The sequence below is a fragment of the Triplophysa rosa genome, linkage group LG9, assembly GCF_024868665.1.
Source record: "Triplophysa rosa linkage group LG9, Trosa_1v2, whole genome shotgun sequence".
Lineage (NCBI taxonomy): Eukaryota > Metazoa > Chordata > Actinopteri > Cypriniformes > Nemacheilidae > Triplophysa > Triplophysa rosa.
The window spans coordinates 16,297,921-16,319,648 of NC_079898.1; the positions used below are offsets into that span (position 1 = coordinate 16,297,921).

The window sequence follows — 21,728 nt, forward strand, 5'->3', positions numbered from 1 at the left end:
CACTTGTCATTTTATTATCCAGTTTTTAAAGGTCTCAACATGGGAACCTTTGTCTACAAAAGTCATAACAAACATTGAAACACATATTCAGATTAAAAGATTTTTAAGAGCACGAGACACATTTTTGTCCAGCCCTGAACTTTTGACCAGTAGTGTATTTTACACAGACCTTTCAAATGTGACTGTTGCCTTGTAACTGCTCATGCCGTAAAATGCATACGCCTGTTTATTTTATACACACTATGCTTGATGATTGAGAATGTTTTTTTTAATGTACTCAAGTCCTGGCTGGAATATTCTCTCTCTGCCTCTTCATTTATTTTACTATGTGAATTATAATATATAAACACACGCACACACACTACAACCTTTCTAGAATAGCCAGTGCATTTTCATTTGCATAACAATTTCCTCTTGTTTTTCTGGTTAGATGGAATTCACAGCATGGTGTCTGCATAGGGAAGCGGCGGGTCATTGCTATGTATATGTGACAACAACAGAGAGAAAGATGTGAAGAGAGGTAACCGTATATAGCTATATGACTACAACAATAGATAATGCAGCATGAGACCTTTATCAAATAAATGTAAACAGCAATTATTATTATTGTTATTATTATTATCATTATCGTTATTACTATTATTATTATCATTATTACTGTTAGTCAGTTAAGAGGTGAACATTCATTCAGAAACACACACACAGCATAGGAAGTACATACACACAAGTGTCCCTAAAGGCTAGAATAAACAGACAAGCTAGCTTTGTGTAGTAACGAATGAGATCTAGATTTGTGGAGGTGATTTAATACCAACAGGAGAGAGTGTGGCTTAAGTTGTCGAAGGTGGACATAGACTCAGATCCCCCTCCTGAGAATCTCTCCACCTCTCTCACTCTTTTCTACTCCTTTACATTCCCCTTCTCTCTTCTCTGCTGGGACTTATAAAAGCCACACAGCCCCCGGTGACACCAAAACACAGAACATTCTCCTTCCTCCTCCTGCTTTCAAACTCTGCGGTGCCGTTCAGACACAGAAGCGTATCAAGTGCTCAAAGAGAAATCTTAATCAGACTGAGAAATGAGGTGGAATTTAAAGTTGAGGAGGAATGTTACTGCTTGAATGTTGGAATATGTTGAATAGGGTCAAAGTTGGCAATATAGGTCAAAGTGTGTTAAAGCATTCTGTGATATTATGCAGGTTGACCATTAAAAGCCTCAACTTTTTAAAAATAAAAAATGCAACATGATTGTCCACCTTGTGGTGGCTGATGGTAACAACATCTCCAGGCTTCAGTGACTACACACAAACCGAAACAACTCATTGCTCACCTCACTTCTCAAACTCATGCGCTCTGTATGGCCACCATCCAACGCTCAACAGTCACCACATCTACTGTATTCAAAAGATGCACTGTAATCTGACCTTTCATTGCTTTGTTAAACTGATTCTGGAAGAGAAAACTCTATAAAATAAAGTGCGATGATGTGCCCCTCCTCTAGTCACTCTATATGAGAGAAGCCTTCACCTCTCAGAGGCCTATTATTGAACACAAGTGCCTTCTAGAAATCTCTGGTTTTTTAAACCGAGTACAATTAAGTACATGTTACAAGGTCGTTATTTCAGTTCAAGTAACCCCTACTGACAGACAGCAATGTGGTGGTCCTTTTATCTCTGATGGGAGTAAAAACATGCATTGTATACAGTAGGACTATTGATCAATATCTCCACTCAGAACAGATTTGCACCCAACTGTTTTTCATTTCTCGACACAGAACTACAATCTTTCCCACAAAGAACCCTGCAGCTTCGGTTGCGAAAGTTAAGTTATCCACAGTTTACAAAAGTCTCTTGACGTACTTTTGCAGAAGGAATTATCTATTCGCAAAGCAAGTCGCAAGAACGAAAGCTTCTGATTGGTTACGCATGGCGCCAACAGAACAATGCGCAACTGCTCCGAGGACCCTGAAGCATGCACAAATGCGTCACGGACACAAAACCCAAAGGTCTGTCATCGGAAAAATCTTTACGTCATAATATTCAACCGCAGTGCTTAAAACAAGAGCAAATAATCCTTCTAGCCGTTTCTCAGTTTCTTTTGGAGATGAAAGATCCTGGGCAGCGTAGGAAGGACGGAAAGCCTGTTATGTGTCTATAGACACATTATGCAGGAAGAGGCTACCTCCCTTGTGTTTTAATTTGCCTTTAAAAGCATTCCCCCGGCTGCCAGGGCTTTTAATAGTTATTCACTTACAAATGATTGCAGGTCATTACATAGTCATTGGGAGGGCAGTAATGAGATGGGCTTAATGGCTCTTGGTAGTACATCGCCGCGCAAACTTCCCGCCAGTAAGTTTTTACGATTGTTCCATATGAACTGCGTTTGTTTAAACCCCATTTGGATTAAAGGGGGCTAACTATCTCTTTTAATGAAATCTGATTTATGGGGGCATTAGCTCACGGCTGAGGTAAGCAATCACACCATCAAGAGGAAGAGAAGTGGAAGAGAGAGAGAGAGAAATCCCATCATCCGCCTAGACAAATATTGTGTTAATCTTTGGTCATGTTAATTCCGCACTCAGCCCCTTTTCATCATAATTTAACTGTGGCCGGTGACAGCGGGCGTAATCGGATGCGGATGTAAACGAGTTGGTATTTATTAGGGGCCTGCGCCGTGGACGCTCGCTGAGGCACAAGTGCCCACCCGTCCTTATCCCTATTGATGTACAACGCTGACAAGTAAATTAAATTTACCTTTGGAAATGGTTCTATTAGTATTTTTATTAGGTTAATTAAGCAAGCTCTGGGGACTCATTGAATGGGAGAGACTGGAGATTAATTCACTGTTCTGCTCGTGCTGGAGGACTAAGACGGTAATCCCCACGCAGCCATCCTCCTCCAAGATCAGCCCGTCACCGCCACACCACGCCACACCACTTCATTAACACGCCGGGAACACTGCGTTAACCCCGCGTTGCACTCCCTCACCGTTTCATCTCTTTGGATGTTGGCGAGAGGTGGACTCAACACTGTCTTAAAGGGATAGTTCACTCAAAAATGAAAATTCTGTCATCATTTACTCATCCTCTTGTCATTTTAAACCTGTGTGACTTTCTTTCTTCCTTCCGCAGAACACAAAAGAATATATTTTGAAGAATGTTGGTAATCGAACAACGGCAGTGCCCATTGACTTTTATTTTAATGACACAAAACCAATGCCAGCTGTTGTTCGATTACCAATTTCAGTCAGGTCATAAAGTCATATAAAGCGAAAGCTGTTCCTGCAGGTCCAATGATGATATGAGAGAGAGAGCGAGCATGTGTTTATGGGAGCTCCATTTTACCAGGTCAAAGAATCTGCTGACCAGTCTCCAGCTGAACGGGCATTAGCCTGTCCCGCACAAGCCATCTGCCCAGTGGAAGAGCTGATACGGCGGGGCAGGCTCGGGACCAGTGCAGGGCTCCCCTGATGAAAGCTCTATTGATTGAGAAAAAGGCCTTTTGATAAAGCAGATTGCTCTTCGGAGAGGAACCTCATGCTCCTCAGATATAACACCTCTCAATCTGCCGGTCGCCGAATCGACCCCGACGCCTGCAGTCGTTACCAAAGCTGGGAAACATCTTCATCTCTCATCCGCTCTGATCACACTTAAGACCGGCCCATCGATTGGCCGCCGTGCCTCCTCTGGACTCCTTGAATAAAGTATACGAAGGTGGTGGTGGACAAACTACACGCCTTCCCGTTCGCCCCCGACGGCGTCTGTGCTCCGCCGAGAGCATCCTTCATTTAGCTGTCGTCAAAAACAAATCAGTCACGACGTCTGCCTGTTTTGGTACTGAAGGAAATCAAATTTGTACTTTAGCAGAGATGAAAACAAATCATCTTGCACTATTTCACTCGTACGGTCAACTCTGCAGAGGTGCGCGATTGAAAAGCGTGTTTTAGTTTACTGGTGCTTGCGTAGCATGAAGTAGATGTTATTTATTCACTGAGAGTAATTACAGGCGAGTAAGTGGAGAGTAAAGAGCGGAGGACAGTTAGAGAGAGGCTACGCAATTGTACAGGTGGGGCTTATGGATGCTGGATGGTTGTATATTACAAACAGTGTTCAAACAACTATCTCTCTTTCTCACCTTCGGCTGTACTGCATTTGTTTGGTTAAATCACCTAACTCCACTTTCTGAAGAGGCTTGTGTTTGGCGAAAGTGTTTGGCTAACAGTTAACCCTTGGGATTTGAGTGCTATTGTTTGAACTGACTGTTTTTATGTTGCGTGAGAATAAACAAACATTTAGGTATTCTGAGGACTTTCATACACAAGCTTGCAGAGGACTGTATCAAAACAATTCAAACATTTTAGAACTTTAATTTGTGGCTTAAAAATGCATAGACCTCTATATAGAACATCTGATAATAATAATAGTCTGATAGTAATAATGAAATCACAAAAAAGATGCTAGAGCAATCCCATAGAAGGACCGTTTTCTATGGGATACAATTTTCTTTTCGTCCAGCTGGTCTTCTAGCCTGAACATCTGACAAATGCCCAAAATCCATAGGAACCAGCATTAGACCAGACCAGATTGACCAGACTGTAAACAAACCAGCTAAGGTGATTGCTTTAGATAAAAATGAATCTAATCGAATCTAATAAAACTGGACCTCACAGCAAACCGGACTTCTCCACATCACTCTCTCCAGCTTATACCACATACACAGTACCCTTAATAATAGATTATAATTGATTTTCACCTGGCCCTGGCCTGGACGAAAAGGCTGAGCCAATAGCGTCTGCCCGTCAGAGAAACAGAGAAAACAGGCCAGCACGCATCTTTAAAAGCTCCAGACGTGTAGCACAGATAAAATATTTAGGATGAAGAATCCTTGACCTCCTTGTGCTAGCCAGTTCCCAACTCGAATTGATTTCTGACAAGACAACTGGGACACAATTACAACAAAATGCACTAAAGCTAACCAGTTGTGTCTCTGAACCTTCCCGCTAGTTTGACCTCTTCAGCGTGGCTGGGGTTGAACGGGAGGCCGAGGTCTGGCCAAGCGGACACTTGGTGGATCACACCACCTGAGGGAGAAAAAGATCAACTGTCAATTGCTGCAAATGAGGGACTTGAACAGCATCTGAGAAACTGAGAAAACCAGAATCCAAGCAGACAGATGATCCCCACCTCACCCCAACTAGTGTTTCAGGCAAATCAGGAGCAGTATTCAGACACCCTGCACTGTCTCTGCACATCTTGTGATGTGGCTTCTACTCTGGGTATCTGAAAAGAAAAAAGCTCTCTGGGCTTGAGCATACACAGAGAGGGAAAGAGAGAGAGAGAGCGAGAGAGAGAGAAGAAGAAGCAGAGAGAAGAGAGGGAAAGAGAGAGAGAGAGCGAGAGAGAGAGAAGAAGAAGCAGAGAGAAGTAATGCCCTTTCCCCCAACATTAAATATCCATGTTTTTGGGTATTGTAAGGAACTTGGATAAGTAACATTGGTGATAGTGAGAGTCTCTTCAAGATGAAAATCAGAGGAATGGATTGCTGGGGAAAACCAGTTTGCAAAGAGCAGTCTGCTCGTGGATACAACATGGAAATTACACAGATAAACCAGAGCTGTGCGCATGTATTATATATTAAAAATGTGAAAAGTAAACAACCACTTCTGTAGGCAGTACAAAAATGCTTGAATTAGATTTAACTTCATCAGTTGCACCACAAATAATAAATAATAAAATAAAATGACAATAAAATATAGAATACAATAATATATAAATATATTCACACTTATTAAAAAATATTTGATAATCAAATAAAAATGTTAAAATAAAATGAATAAAATAAAAACTACTATAAAACATCAAATAAAATAATATATAAAACATGCACACTCAAACACACTTGAATTTATAATTCACATAAAAAATCGTTACTTCCACTTCTATGTTAGCCATGCGAGGAGTCATAAAGATGTTCATCTTTGTGGAAAAAAAAACACCACTGCAGCCTTAAGTGGTATCTTATGTGATAAAAACAGATTTAGTGATTAACCTTGTTTCGACATGGTTTACATTCAGGAGGCTATTTAAAAAAAATGGTAAACCTGAATTTCACAAACCAGCATTTTGTCTTAATTCTTGTAAATACTGGCATCACATGTAGCTTTAGTGTATATTTTAAAGGGGTTTTTGTACTTCTCAATAGATCACGCAGATGACCGTTTACACGTAAGCACTGCGTGTTCCCATCTGATGCACCAAATAACTTTAATAGCATGTTAATCCTGCATCGTGCCAGGCTCGGGGCTGTCCAGGTTTGATGAGGTTGTTGGGTTTAACCAAGTTCATTGTGGTCAGTGGACACGCAGATGTTATTTGCTTATCGACCGGTGGACGTGCATGGGAGCTCTTTAGGGAAATCAAGTCTCTTTGAATTGGATCAAACCTTTTCTCTCCCACCATCCAAAACCACATGGCCGACCCAAAAGCACTCACTTTCCATACTGCTGAAATACAAATTCTCAGCTGAAATCACACAGATCGCCGTCTTTCTATTTAAAACAAGTATACCACCAGTGCCATCCAAAACAAAAAACTTAATTCCATTATTCCATAGACATACACAAAATAAGCAGGAATGCTGGGCAGTGGTTGGGTGTGCGTAAGTGCGTCTGTGTGCGTGTACGGTTGTCATACGGTAAGCCAGCCACGGCAAAACTAGGTCATTAATCATACGCCGGCGTTGGAAGCGGCGTGTGTGGCGAGGTGGGGTCAAACTGGGGCTATTAAAGGAAGGCACAGGACTGGGGCCTCTGTTGTGCTAAACCTGAGATCCCTGCGGGCCCTGGCTGGGCCGGAACCCCAGCTGTCCTCCTCTGCCTGACACCCAGCTGGCTAGAGGGAGGATCGGGCAGAGTCCAAGCTGCCGCCCAACCTCTGCTCATGGGTAGAAAAAAAGGGCCTGTGGATTGGAGAACAGGAGCTCTCCAGTGAACAAACATCCCATAGCTAAAACTGAGCACAATAACATTGACGGTCTGTGACTCATGACGTACTTCAACTGCTCTTATTAAAAGGCCAAGCTTGGATCTCTTTGTCATTGTGGAATATTTTTTCGTTTCACACACCAGCTGACGGACGCGTATTACGCACACACATACGCACGACTCCAGACCGCAAGCCATCATCTTCTTGGCGAAGTCCAGCTTTCATGCTGTTTTACTGTTTTAACATTTTACAGTCGGTCAACTCCATTCGTCTTGAACTGTAATTTACTGTATGTCATCGTATTACATACGACCACATGAATGCTATCGGCTAGCCAGTAATTATAACGTGAGTTCCATAAACACAGTCATCGCTACTGCACTTGTTAGCGGACACGACGCCATTCTTATTGGCCACAGTCATTATTTGGACCCTGAGAGGTGCTCTGTCCCGAGTAAATACCTCCCGGCCACCTCCATTTTCTCTCAGCGCTCCCCGTAACCATTCCTCCGACTAATCTCGAGCACTAGTTCAATTAAATTCAAAGTTGGCATGCATTGCAAGCATCGCTTCTATCAGTGATTCAGCTCTCTTTATAGCCAATCTATTTTTTAATAACGCTTCTGATGAAAACATTACAGTATTGATCTTTATTTATTGATCTAGCAGAGAGCATAGTTAAGGCTGACACAAATCAATCAAAATAAATGTAAAATGACGATGGAGAACAGCAGGACCCGAGGTTGAGCTCCGAGCTTAATTGGTGAAATGGCGAGAGGGAACCCAAAGCAATATCGGACAGTAATACAGTGGCTCAGATGCGTTTGTGTGGGCCAGATTACGCATTTGTATCGTATTAAACCTAGATTTCTGCAGCCAAGGTTAATGAAAGGCAGCAACTTACTTTATACGATAATCCCTGGAAAACCTCTCTGAGAATCACAAAGTGATGCATCCTATCACATGTGCTTAAAAGATCAGATTGTACACTGGCCTGTAGTAGCATGGGCATGGAGCAGGGATGTTTGGGGAAAAAAGACGAGAGAGTAAAAGAGATCGCTGTGGACAGACAGAAATGTTGTGTTATTGCAATCGGATGAATGCAACCTGTGCTTGACACAAGTACAGTAGAAGTGACTCTCAGAGTCAGAGAGCAAAGGCTGTCCGACAAAACAAACAGTTTTTTTGGTGTGCAAAAACACGCAGTCACATTAAACACCCCCAAATTGTTCATTTTTTCCCTCGTATCATTCTAAACTTGAACGCATGAAAGAAACAGACCTTTATAAAACAAAAATAGTTCAATGTGACATCTGTTTGGTTAAGAAAAAACACACCAAAAACACAACTGAAACCAAATAACTGAGCCACTGAAACGGTTTTTTGTTCTTTTTGGTGCATCACAAACATAGCCACTACATATTGTTTTTGTAGCACAGAAAAAAATAGTCATGGTGGTAAAAAAGATTTTTAGCCTTTCCAACACCACTTACAGAGACAGACACATAAACCTACAATAAAGTGAAATACGTCCTTAAATTACCTCTATGAAAATCCATGGCCAATAGCTTTTTTTTTAAACAAAAATAGTTAATTGTGACGTCTGTTTCATTAAAAACACACATACAGTACACAAAAATGCAAATGCAAATGAAAGTCACTGAAACTGTTTTTTGTTCTTTTTTGTTCTTTTTGGTGCCTCACAGTCATAGCCACAACATGCAGTTTTTGTCGGCGTGAAGATATAAAAAAATGTGGTTGCACAGAAAAGTTGTCATATGGGATTTGAACAACGTGATGGTTTAATCCAACAGTACGCTATGTTCCTAGCAAACTTTCCACATTTCTCCTGTTCTTAATGGGTAACCAGAACATCAAACCATAATTTTTCTCTACTAAAAATCAGTGGACAGCCTGAGACTATCGTCAGTTTAACTAATTTAAAAGAAACTGGATTCTTCTTACTGTATAGGAGTTCTAATGCATAAAACATGTTAGACTCGCAAATATTAATGAGTTAACAAGGACCTTCGCATTATAATTATGTAGAGCAACCGTGGCATCTTAGTGGGACAATGTTCCCTGTGGGATACATAAACATATCATGCTAGCAAAACTCACCTACTTTTAACAAAACAGTTTACATGCAGATGCAAATAACTCCAAGCATCCTTCATTACGATAAGCCGATTAATGGCTATGCCATTTGTAGCTTAATGACTGAAATAACTTTTTAATGCAGTGCTGACGGTTATTGTTTAAAACGCTGTCCGTAACCTTTACAAAGGACACAGTTCCAAGAAAATGCAAAACTCTAAAGGTTTTTCTGAAGTATTTACTTACAGTAGAGTCTTTACAAATAGCAGAGCTATTAGTTTAACTATGTAGCAATCAAATTCGGCATCCTCTATTGTCTGTTAGCTGTTTAGAACCAGAACTATAGTCGACTCATGAATGAATCATTCTTACATTTACATTACATTTATGTATTTGGCAGACGCTTTTATCCAAAGCGACTTACATTGCATTATACTATACAGTACATACGTTTCTGACTATGTGCAATCCCTGGGATCGAACCCATGATCTTGGCGTTTCTAGCGCCAGGCTTTAACCAATGAGCCACAGGAAAGCTCTTTGGAGTAAAATGGCCCAAATCTTTAACAATTCAGACTAAATCATTCACACTTATGCACTGAACCTTTTTTGTGATTTTTGTTGTTGTGTAAATGAATAAGTATAGTATTAATAGTCAATTAGAAGTATTAGTGCTGTCAAATCTTTAAATTGAATATTTAAGGTAAATATTTAAACAGAATTTCTATTATGTATAAATATATATTACACATAATATACACATGTATGTTTGAGCATATATAGGACTGTCAAACAATTAATCACAATTAATCGCATCCAGAATAAAAGGTTGTGTTTTCATGTCTGTGTACTGTGTAAATTTTTGTGTTTTAAAAAAACATACACATACACAAAATATATCAAAATTAATAAACATTTATATATCATAAATATGTTTGCTAAAATGATTGCTAAATATAATATCCTTCTAAACATTTCCTTGTAATGTATGTTCATGTGTTTATAAATACAAAATTAATATGCAAAGTACACATACATATATTCGTGATTAATCGTTTGACAGCCCTAGTTTTTATATATAAAGATATCAATAAAGAGTTAATTTGCAAAAACAGATTTTTAAAACTCCGCATTTGAAAATTTTTCAAAAATCATTTTTTTTATTATGCATTCCAATTAATACAAATTAAACTGCAGTTGAGTTGTTTTGATTAAGTAATAATAACTCATAAATAAATACATTGAAACATAAAAACAATACAGAGTTATGTGTTTTTAAACAAACTTAGCGTAACTAGCTATTGTTTCTAAAGGGTGGATTAGATATGCTATTTTTCTCAGTGAAAAAGTTTGTAGCCTTGCTAACCAGATTTTTAAGAGACAGACACATATACCTAAAATAAAGTGCAATACTTCACTGAATTACTTCTATGAAACCCACGGCCAATTACTCTCCATCACCAGTCACCATAACCGTGTTTGACAACTACTGACTCTCAATTCATTGGACGAGCTGAACCTCAAATGCAGGCAGAACTTGAGAGCTGTCGGGTGAGCAGAAGATGAGCATGAAAGAGAGACAGTGGCATATCTGTCTGTACCCAACCTGTCTGCTGCTTCAGAAGAGTAATTACAGGAAGGCCTGTGGTAATTAGCCCACCACTCACTGTGTTTGTCTGTTTTTAAAGCTGACAAAAAGAAGAAAAAAAACATACAAAAAATCTGGAAGCTGACAAAGCCTCAGCCCAGGTTTGCCATATGGGAGCGGATGGTTAGTGTCGAACAGCATGTTGGGTTACGTGGAACTGAGTCAAATGTGTGAGATTAGCCACGGGGATCCCAAAAACGGAGACGTGCCTTCTGATACCGACAGTTAAACAGAAAAGACAGCCATTCTGCATCACTCATTGTTTGTTATCAAGGACATCTCTATGCAGAGTTAAAACAATAAAGATGGGACAAGGCCAGTTTGAGATAGTTTAAGGTGAGCTGAAGGAACCACCAGATCTTACATTCCAACTAACTTTACTACAAATGTGTGGATCATTTACATGTGTTTTCATAACTTGTACATAATTCTAAAGTGTCTTGGAAACATTAATATGACCTGAAATGTATGAACAATTATTTTTGCATAGTGTGCCATTATTTTTCATTTAAAACATCGCACAGTGGTTTTGGTTTATGTTTTGGGCAGGGCAAGTCTGACAGGCCCAAATGGGCCAAAAACATGCTAATTATATATCTTGTTTGCTTCTTTTGCTCTGACATTGTAACAGCTGCCGAGATCAACAAGAAAACTTTATGATTGCGAGTTCTGAAGTAAGTTATAAATAGCTTGTGGACAGTTCGAGAGCAAGAGAGGGCTACCAGAGATCTCCGCCGAACGTACTGACTCAGAGGAAGATAATAATAAACTCACACGTCTTATTTCCAAAAAAACTCCTCTGCCGAAATGAAAGACTATGACAAATCGTTGTTCTAATGTTTCCTGTGTGGGTGTGCCGTGTGTGAATGTGTCTGTGTGTGTGTCCCTGTTGGCTAAGCAGCAGGGTGACTATTCCCCGTCTTCCTACCATCTGCCCAAGAGAGAGCTCCTCCAGCACAGCCCTGCTGCACCCCTGCCACGATCAGCACTTTTCCAGGCTGAAGCCAAGAGAAGACGACATCCAGCTAACTCTGCAGGTCCAAGCCATTCCTCACCTGCCTCGATGTGAGCCCAGGATTCACAGAGAAGCTGTTAAACAAAAGAGATCAAGTTCTAAAACAATCCAACGCATCTAAAACTTTTTAATGGAGTGAAAGAAAAGTAAAGCAATGAAAACCAAAGTAAACAGAAATATTGTTCTTGACACTTTGATGAAGGTTTTATGTGGTAAAACCAATGACTGAGCTTCATTGGGGCACCCTAGTCATTGACAAGTTTATATGTTAAAACAACAGAAATAGAAAATCTATTAATGTAAATTAATGCATGAAATTTACACAGCAATCACAGCTTTTACAGCTAGTACAAAGATAAAAACTTTATATTTCATATACTGTATATATTACACACAAAGATTACATACACAATTTCAGCCAGGACACTATCCATTAATGTAAAAACAAACAGAAAATCCCTTTATATTAATATAGTACATTGTGCCCTATTTTAAAAAAAATTAATTGAATAATATTTATATTTTAATTTATGTATTATTATTAAGTCCTTTAACAGATTTACAAGTTAGGTGTAAACATGTACATGTAATGTACAAAAACATACAGTATAATTTACTTACATATGTGATTGACTTATATATACTAAATTTATCTTATCTTTTTTATGCCCCAGCTGCCAGAATCTTACCCTTTTTACGGGTATGTTTTACAGTAGATTATGTGATCAAATGTTAAATCAGTCAACAGTCAATATTAAATGAACAACAAATAACATGTGATCGCAATATGAACAAAGAATTTATAAAATTCATAAAATGTGGATTCATGGTGGTTACTGTTGCTAAAGTTTCAAATCACTTAAAGTCTTCTTGCTCTTAAAATACTCGAGAATGGTCAAACACTCACTGAGGCAAGCCAGTCTACTATAAGCCATTTGGGTGTTTGTAAAGGCTTACCCTTTTCAGCGCTCAGAGCTCCATTAGATAAAGAAGAGCAGTGCAGGCTAATTAGAGTCTGACCGTCTGGCCATTCTAGAGCAAAGATTCATTTGCACTGGCCTTACAAACCGCCTCTCTCTCTCTTTCTCTCTTCGCCTAATAGAAAAATAAGCTACTTCATTCTGCGTTGCTGGCAGTGACACCTGCGATGGAGGGGGTAATGGTGTTTAATGGCCTTTTAAATTTTTATTCAGTCTGAGAATCATAAAAGAGGAGCCAGGCAGCCACTGGATCTCTTAATAATCCCAATGCTATGGCAACCAAAAGCATGTTCAGCCCTCGGACTTTAGGTGGCTCACCAATCCACCAAAAACCTAGTGAAAAACAAAGATGTGGAGAAAGGGGCTGGTTGAAAATAAGAGTGAGGAACCTTTCAAAATTTCTGCAAGGTCACCAATGGCTTGTTTTGGTGCCCCTCATAATAGACACATGCTGCCCAAGTCTCCGGCACGTTCATTTGGAATCACGGCCTGCTTGGTCAATGCAGTGAGGAATAGATTTTACATTAAGGAAAGAGAAAGTGGTAAAGAAGGAAAGTGGAAGAAGAGTGTTCATGTTTTGGAGAGCTGAAGAGTGTTCATGTTTTGGAGAGCTGAACTGTGTGTGTTTGGGATCCCAGGCGGAAGACACAAATCCAGATCTGATATGAGACTTACAGCTTTTACACATCTGAAACCTGCTGTATCACCAGACGCTATCTTTTATTTATTTGCAGCATTAAGAGAGAGGAAGATTCTCTTGAAAAAAAGTAAATCACTCCTTTTCTAAATAGGCCTGTACACGTAAAAAACAACACATTAAGTAAAAGGTAATGACCTGCCACCAATCATTTTTGATCCAGATGTATTCAATTACCTTACACCTCTTTTATTCTGAAGTCTTAATAAGACTTTAATCCAGAAATAAAGATTTTGTCTGCCAGTTTAAGTTAGTGAGATATCCAACATGCATGAAACTATATTGTTGTCACGTGAGCGAAATAATGTCAAATAGATGACTCCCTTTATCATTCAAAAATATAACGTTCCGTTTTTATATCGAACTGATCAATTTCAAGTTTTAATAACTCATCTGCAAAAACCCTTTCAAATGCCTGCTCTTCCTATGATTACTCGGAGTTAAACAAACTTGAAGATGAAACGAATGGAAGTTTTGAGGCAGTCAGCAGCCCCAGTCAGGCTTCACATCTTGAAGACGCGGTCCAGGTCCAGCAGTCAATCTTACGAGTGGTCTCCTGTCCACCCTAGCCGACTGAGCGCGTCGCCGTGCCGTTTTAATGTCAGTGATAGACATCAAACCCTGTTCTTTCCCAAACTCCATCTGCTTCATACAGATGTCTCAATCAAGCCAGCAGCTGCGTGGTGTCTGTACTGTCGGAAAGGGCCAGTGCTGCACTTACACACACTTCTGTTTAGACACAGAAAACGTACCTGCCATCCACCACATGCTACCTGACCCGCCCGTCTGCTGCCTGTCACTCAGCCCTCACGTGAACCCTCAACACGCTACCACAATCTTATGAACATACACGCACATACAAACATAATTACACACTAGTGCACACATGCAAGCTCTTCTTCCAACACTTCAACTGTTTGGAGGAAAAAAGCCAGAGGCAAATGCCTTTTCTATGCTATCAATTAAATACACGCACCATCAGAGATGAAATAATGGCTTGTTGTGACACACTGCAGATTCTGTTATCCTATGTGCTTATTATGAGATACATAACAGGTGGGCTTATTTAAGAATAAATCTTGGTGACAAAACTGTAAAATATACAGATATTCCCTTCTGCTTCCAGTGGATCTGCAGTATCTGTCTCTTCATATTTCTTTTTTTTTGTGAATAGCAGATAAGGACAGGATTGGACAGAAATGCAAAAAGAAAGTTTGTGAGAAATCAGGCCAGAGCTGCACTTTCTGACAGTATGCAAAAAGTCTGGAAATTGTTACTATAATTTTATACTTAACACCATGAATTGAATAATGTACCAAAAATGAAAAGATCTTTCAGATAAAACTAAAGAACTTCAGAACCTTCACTGACTGTGACTGGTTTAAGCTCTAAATTCTGTGATTGGCACCTATTTAATTGACTTTTATTTGGCATAACTAATACTTTTGTTTAGTTTGGTATCACCTGTTTACCCCTGGCACTTTTGTTTTTTTTTGTCCACAATTTCACATTGCATGTAAAATGTTTTACAAACGTAAGTGTAAGAAATGTATTTCTTTCATATTAAGTGTAATTTAAATGTATTAACACATCGCTTAAGACTCACTGATATAAAATTTTAATTAAACTTTATTTGGAGTACTACTCAGGGATAGTTCACCCAAAAGTGAAAATTCTGTCATCATTTTAAGAATGTCAGTAACCATACTATGGCAGTCAGTGGGGGATGAGATCTGTTTGGTTACAGACATTCTTCCAAATATCTTCCTTTGTGTTTAGCAGAACAAAGAAATGTATACAGGTTTGGAACCATCTTTGGAACTCTTTGCACTACCTCACATCTGCACTGTTGTATAATTCACTGGTTTGCACTCTATCTGCCATTACCTATCTTGTTTTTCTTTTTTTTAATATCCTTGCTTGTTATAGTTGTATTTTACATATATATAATAATCTGTATTTATCTGCATTTATATATACACTCACCTAAAGGATTATTAGGAACACCTGTTCAATTTCTCATTAATGCAATTATCTAATCAACCAATCACATGGCAGTTGCTTCAATGCATTTAGGGGTGTGGTCCTGGTCAAGACAATCTCCTGAACTCCAAACTGAATGTCAGAATGGGAAAGAAAGGTGATTTAAGCAATTTTGAGTGTGGCATGGTTGTTGGTGCCAGACGGGCCGGTCTGAGTATTTCACAATCTGCTCAGTTACTGGGATTTACACGCACAACCATTTCTAGGGTTTACAAAGAATGGTGTGAAAAGGGAAAAACATCCAGTATGCGGCAGTCCTGTGGGCGAAAATGCCTTGTTGATGCTAGAGGTCAGAGGAGAATGGGCCGACTGATTCAAGCTGATAGAAGAGCAACTTTGACTGAAATAACCACTCGTTACAACCGAGGTATGCAGCAAAGCATTTGTGAAGCCACAACACGCACAACCTTGAGGCAGATGGGCTACAACAGCAGAAGACCCCACCGGGTACCACTCATCTCCACTACAAATAGGAAAAAGAGGCTACAATTTGCACGAGCTCACCAAAATTGGACAGTTGAAGACTGGAAAAATGTTGCCTGGTCTGATGAGTCTCGATTTCTGTTGAGACATTCAAATGGTAGAGTCAGAATTTGGCGTAAACAGAATGAGAACATGGATCCATCATGCCTTGTTACCACTGTGCAGGCTGGTGGTGGTGGTGTAATGGTGTGGGGGATGTTTTCTTGGCACACTTTAGGCCCCTTAGTGCCAATTGGGCATCGTTTAAATGCCACGGCCTACCTGAGCATTGTTTCTGACCATGTCCATCCCTTTATGACCACCATGTACCCATCCTCTAATGGCTACTTCCAGCAGGATAATGCACCATGTCACAAAGCTCGAATCATTTCAAATTGGTTTCTTGAACATGACAATGAGTTCACTGTACTAGAATGGCCCCCACAGTCACCAGATCTCAACCCGATAGAACATCTTTGGGATGTGGTGGAACGGGAGCTTCGTGCCCTGGATGTGCATCCCACAAATCTCCATCAACTGCAAGATGCTATCCTATCAATATGGGCCAACATTTCTAAAGAATGCTTTCAGCACCTTGTTGAATCAATGCCACGTAGAATTAAGGCAGTTCTGAAGGCGAAAGGGGGTCAAACACCGTATTAGTATGGTGTTCCTAATAATCCTTTAGGTGAGTGTATATATATATATATATTTTTTTTTTTTTTATTCTGTGTAGTGTTATTTATATGCACCATGGGTCTGAGAGTAACACAATTTCAATCCTCTATATGTACATCTATATGTGGCAGAATTGACAATAAAGCAGACTTTGTCTTTGAAAACTGAATACATTTTAGTAGGCTATATTTATTTTTCATGAGGGTAGTCATGTTAGTAAGCACACTAAAATTTAAACTAAATTGAGAGGGAAAGAACAAGCCAATCACAGTGTGTGCATCTTCTCATGTGACTTTTCATCTGTATTATTACATTCACACTTTAGGAGCACAATGAGAGCACAACGACCTGAAAGAAAACAAGAGACTCTGCCTCCCTCTGTGCCTTTTTTCTGATCATGTCACTGTTAGACAGAGCTACCGTAGAAAAAACAATGACTTACTGTTTAATCTCATAAACTATAATTATTCTTTTGTTTTATTAGTGTACAGTTTATTTTCTTATATGTGAGGCGAACACTGACAGGTATCTAATTCTGTTCCGTAAAGCTCGACGTCTTCTTTTTTCCCAGGTTGATTAAAAATCCTCTGTTGGTTTCCTTCAGAGTCACGCCGAAGAGCCGATATAAAAAGCCGAGCCAGAAGCTCATCAAACGCGCCACACGACACCCACATTAAAGGTAATGTTACTGCAACAGCAACACCATCTCGCATTGTTTTATTTCGCGCTCCGCCTTTAATGAACGTGGCAGAATTACGCCGCTTTAAAACCGTCTGCTTTATTGTTCCATTTGTTTATCTATTTCTTATTTTCCCGTCTTTTCCCCGCTCTCATCCTTCATTCTCCGGTGCTTTCATTTTATTGGCCGCTCCGCAGCGGTACTGTTGATCGCTGCCCATTTTCGGATTAGGAGATTAAGTTATTCATCACTCACCGAGCTCCCCGCTGCGCCCCTGCTATCAGGACACCGGCGAATCAAAACATCTCTGCCAGCCATTTCAAAATAATTGAATGCACAATAATTTCCCTATTAATACATTTCTCATATTAGAGATTATGCACGAAACATGCACATTATCTGTGGCAGTGTTTTCCTTCTCCTTTTTTTCCCTCTCTGCGTTAATGCCTTGCTCCTCTCTAGCAAATCTAATAGACAGGATTGAATAGCTCACGCCACGATGAAGGGATAGCTTACAGATAGCCTCCTTTTTTATTTATTCATTTTTTCCCACTCCTTCTCTGGTGGAAGATGCAGGAGAAAATTAAAGAAAATCGATCATTTTGGAGCAGGGCGGCGGGGATGGGCTGTGACGGTTGCTAAGCCAACAGTAACTCAGCCTTTCACAGCTGTCTAAGAGAAGTTTGATCATTTTCACAGATAAGCCTTGTATTTATTTATTTTTAATCTGGTCATTTGTTAAGATTTAATAATTACACAGATCTGAAATCCAATGTTCGCCGATTTTTATCACTCAATAGGGTCAGTACTCTGGCTTCTCATCATATTTCTATATTTTTGGTCATTACAACTCACTATTTATATTTTTGTGGTGAGTTGCTGTAACTTATAAAATAAGTTAAAATTGAGATGAGTTGATGTAAAAACATTAAAACGTTTAAAATAGTAAGTTGAAATGACTTTTTAAGACAATTCTGATTAAAAATTTAAAAATGAAAATTCTGACATTATTTACTCACCCTCTTGTCATGTCAAACCTGTATGACTTTCTTTCATCTGCAGAATACAAATGAAGATATTTTGAAGAACAACGGTGGTACCCATTGACTTTTGTGTCCATGCAATAGAAGTCAATTTGTACCCGTTACCAAAATTTTTCTAAATATCCTCTTTTGTGTTCTGCAGAAGAAAGAAAGTCATACATGTTTGAAATGACAAGAGGGTGAGTAAACGATGACAGAAATTGCATTTTAATTTTTGAGTGAACCTTTAATGAAGCTGAAAACATTCAGCTCCAACTTTTCATCAATACGTCTTTAAGAAAAACAACCCAACACATTTTTTATTTGAATGATTCAGGTCTGTAAATCTCTCATCAGTAAAATATTACTAAAGCACAACACAATTTTACTAGTGCTCACGCCCAGTAAAGAGCAAGCCGCTGGCGAGTTTACTCATGCGGAGATAAACCACGCTACAGACAACACATGAGGTTTACGTCAGCACGCGCTACCTCTGAAATCAGTCACGAGCATTGTAGTGTCTCACGTCTGTGCACTAAAAACAATCAAAGACACACACACGCACGCACAAACAAAACGCACATCAATAAACGCCACATATGCACGTATTAGCATGAAAACAGATCATTAAATCCTTTGTAGGCAGCCAACCAAAACGCCTCCGAACAAGAACGACCATTACGCCGTCATCATACTTCAGTGAGCTGTGTTGCGCTTTGTACTAAGAATAGTCCCTCTTCTAGCAAGGACAGAGGTGGGCTCGCAACAGGGCTGGCCACAGTTTGAGGTCTCCTTCAAAGATCACAGTGTTAATCACTTGTGATGAAAGAGTTGCAAGGTTGGATGAGGGTTGGGAGGACCGATGCTATACAGAGATGTGCTGGCACTATGATGGCGGGTCAAGTGGCAGCGAAGGCCAGTGTGTGTCCAAGAGTGAACTCAACACAGACAGTGTCACTGTTATGAAGTCTTATTCACTGCTTCAGGAACGGCTCTCTGAAGAGAACTAAGTCTGACTTGGCTATCTGAATGGGGATGTTCCATAGACAACACATAGACGGAGTATTATTTATAAGGAAAAGTACAGTAGTTACAAATATTATAATCTAACACATGAAACACACACACACACAAACAAACAAACAAACACTTTGTTTTTATAATGAATAGATAAATATCATTATTACAATTATTACAAATGTAGACATCCCAAAAGGAGTATTCGTGACCTTGCCATTTTTTTCTAATTTACGGTTTTCTACATAAAATCATCCTACATAATGTAAAGAACATTCTGTGAAAAATAACCTTGATATCTTTAATATCGAATGATTAAAGGGATAGTTCACACAAAAATTAAAATCGTGTACTCAACCTCAAGTTGTTCCAAATCTGTATAAATGTCTTTGTTCTGTTGAACACAAAGAAAGATATTTGGAAGAATGTCTGCAACTGAGGTTTCTGGGGCACCACTGACTACCATTAAAATGGTTGTTAGAGGTGCCCAGAACTGTTTGCTTTCCTAAATTCTTCAAAACATTTTATTTTTTGTTCAAACAGAACAATAAAAATATACAATGTTACTTTCTACTATGGAAGTCAATGGTGACCCAGAAATCTCAGTTGCTAATATTCTTCCAAATATCTTTCTTTGTGTTCCTGTATAAAAGAAATGTATACAGATTTGGAACAACTTGAGGTTGAGTAATTCATGACAGATTTTTACGTTTTTGGTGAACTATCCCTTTAAGGCCATGTCAAAGATTAAAATCATACTGAAATGTAATGTTTGAAATCAAACTTTGATTATTAGATTTTCAATGCAAGACTGACCGACTACATGTAAAACAAGTCAGTCACACGGGACTAAAACCATTTCATGTGGAACCTTGATTTCCCAGATATACTGTATGAGAATACAATGACTACTATAATGCATTATGAACGTCTTCATGAAGCATTAGGAATTCCCTTATGATTCATTATACAGGCTTCATTCTAGAAAGTATCACCGAACATATTGGTGACTTGATTTGATTAATAGTAACACCATAATGACAGACACATGATTTCACAGCGGGCAGAAAAATTAATAAATAAATATGTGAGCGAAAGTGTGTTTGTGGAGCCACCGACTTCTCATTTCAAATGAACATGTGCTCTCTCCGCACAGACGACACTCAAAATGCATTATAACCATTAATGAAAAAGTTAATGGGCCATTTTCTTACATATCAATTTACATTTTACAATTTGGGTACACAAATGATGTCTGCTATGGCGGGCCCTTAATATTTTGCTCAAGGAAACAGTTCTAATGTGTTTTGCGGACATCAAATGTAGTGAATAATGATGCGTCCATCGCATGCAAATAAGATGACAGTTGGAACGGGCTGATCAACAGTGCTCGCATAAGAGGTTACAGACTGACACGTATTGTGCTCGGGTTTTCAAAAATGGCATCTACCGTATCACTGCATGTCCTTGACCAATACAACCAATTAAAAATTTCATATAAAGCTATTCATGGATTTACACTACATCAAAGACATAATTCACTCAGAAAAAGGTATTTTGTTATTCAGCCTTGTGTCATTGCAATTTTGTTACTTCAGTGGAACATAAAGAGTTTAGCAGGAGGTTGCATTTGCGCCTAATCCATACAATGAAAGTGTACAGTGACCGGGTGGTTTTAAGCTAAAAAAAAAAAAATCACTGAACACAAAACTATTCTGAATATTCTGTTGTTGGACAAAATAAGCTTGAATAAATGATGACAGAATTGTCATTTTTGGGTGAACTATGCCTTTAACTGTTGAATTCAACAGTCCATGCAAAACCTCTTCTATCCAAAACATTGACTCAAAAGCGTTTATAAGGTCCATATTTATATGTACTGTATGTATGTTTCACGGCAGTCATTAAGTGCTGCATGGTTGTGTGGGATCGACTTGGGGGATCTGCTTTCCCGTCTTCTTTCCAACACATTCCAGCACGCTGAGCTCCCTCTCAACTTTACACAAAATAATCATTTTCACCACGGGGCGTCGTTCTCCACGCACGTCTCTCGCGTGATGCCGATTCTGTTTTTGCATGAATGCGGCGGTGGTCCCGGGGGCCGGGACGGCTGAGCGCAAGGGCTTATGGGTGTGAATATATGTATCAGTGCCATCTGCATGTGAAGTGAGAAAACAGAGGGCAGAGAGCCAATCACACACCCACGCACACCTGAGGAAGGAGCCTATTGTTTTAGGCCTCGGATGTGAGGCACGTGGGATTGTTGTCACACCTTTTAAACTCGCAGCCACCGACAAACCCCACAAATGCAAATCTGTTTTGTTTGATGCATTTTCGAGCTTTGTGTTGTGTTAAAAAAGCCGCTATGCCACACTGTTCACCTCTGTTTGCGCGCCGGCGTTCGACAAT

At 39.4% G+C, this 21,728-nt stretch overlaps 1 long non-coding RNA gene across 2 annotated transcripts in view; it reads right to left on the minus strand.

Annotated features, from left to right (window-relative positions):
• LOC130559497 (uncharacterized) overlaps positions 1-21,728 on the minus strand; it is a 108,607-nt gene that overhangs the window by 15,106 nt on the left and 71,773 nt on the right. For both annotated transcript variants that reach the window (XR_008963585.1, XR_008963584.1), the window contains exon 4: positions 11,655-11,815. This is a non-coding gene — a long non-coding RNA (uncharacterized LOC130559497). The remainder of the gene's footprint in view (positions 1-11,654; positions 11,816-21,728) is intronic.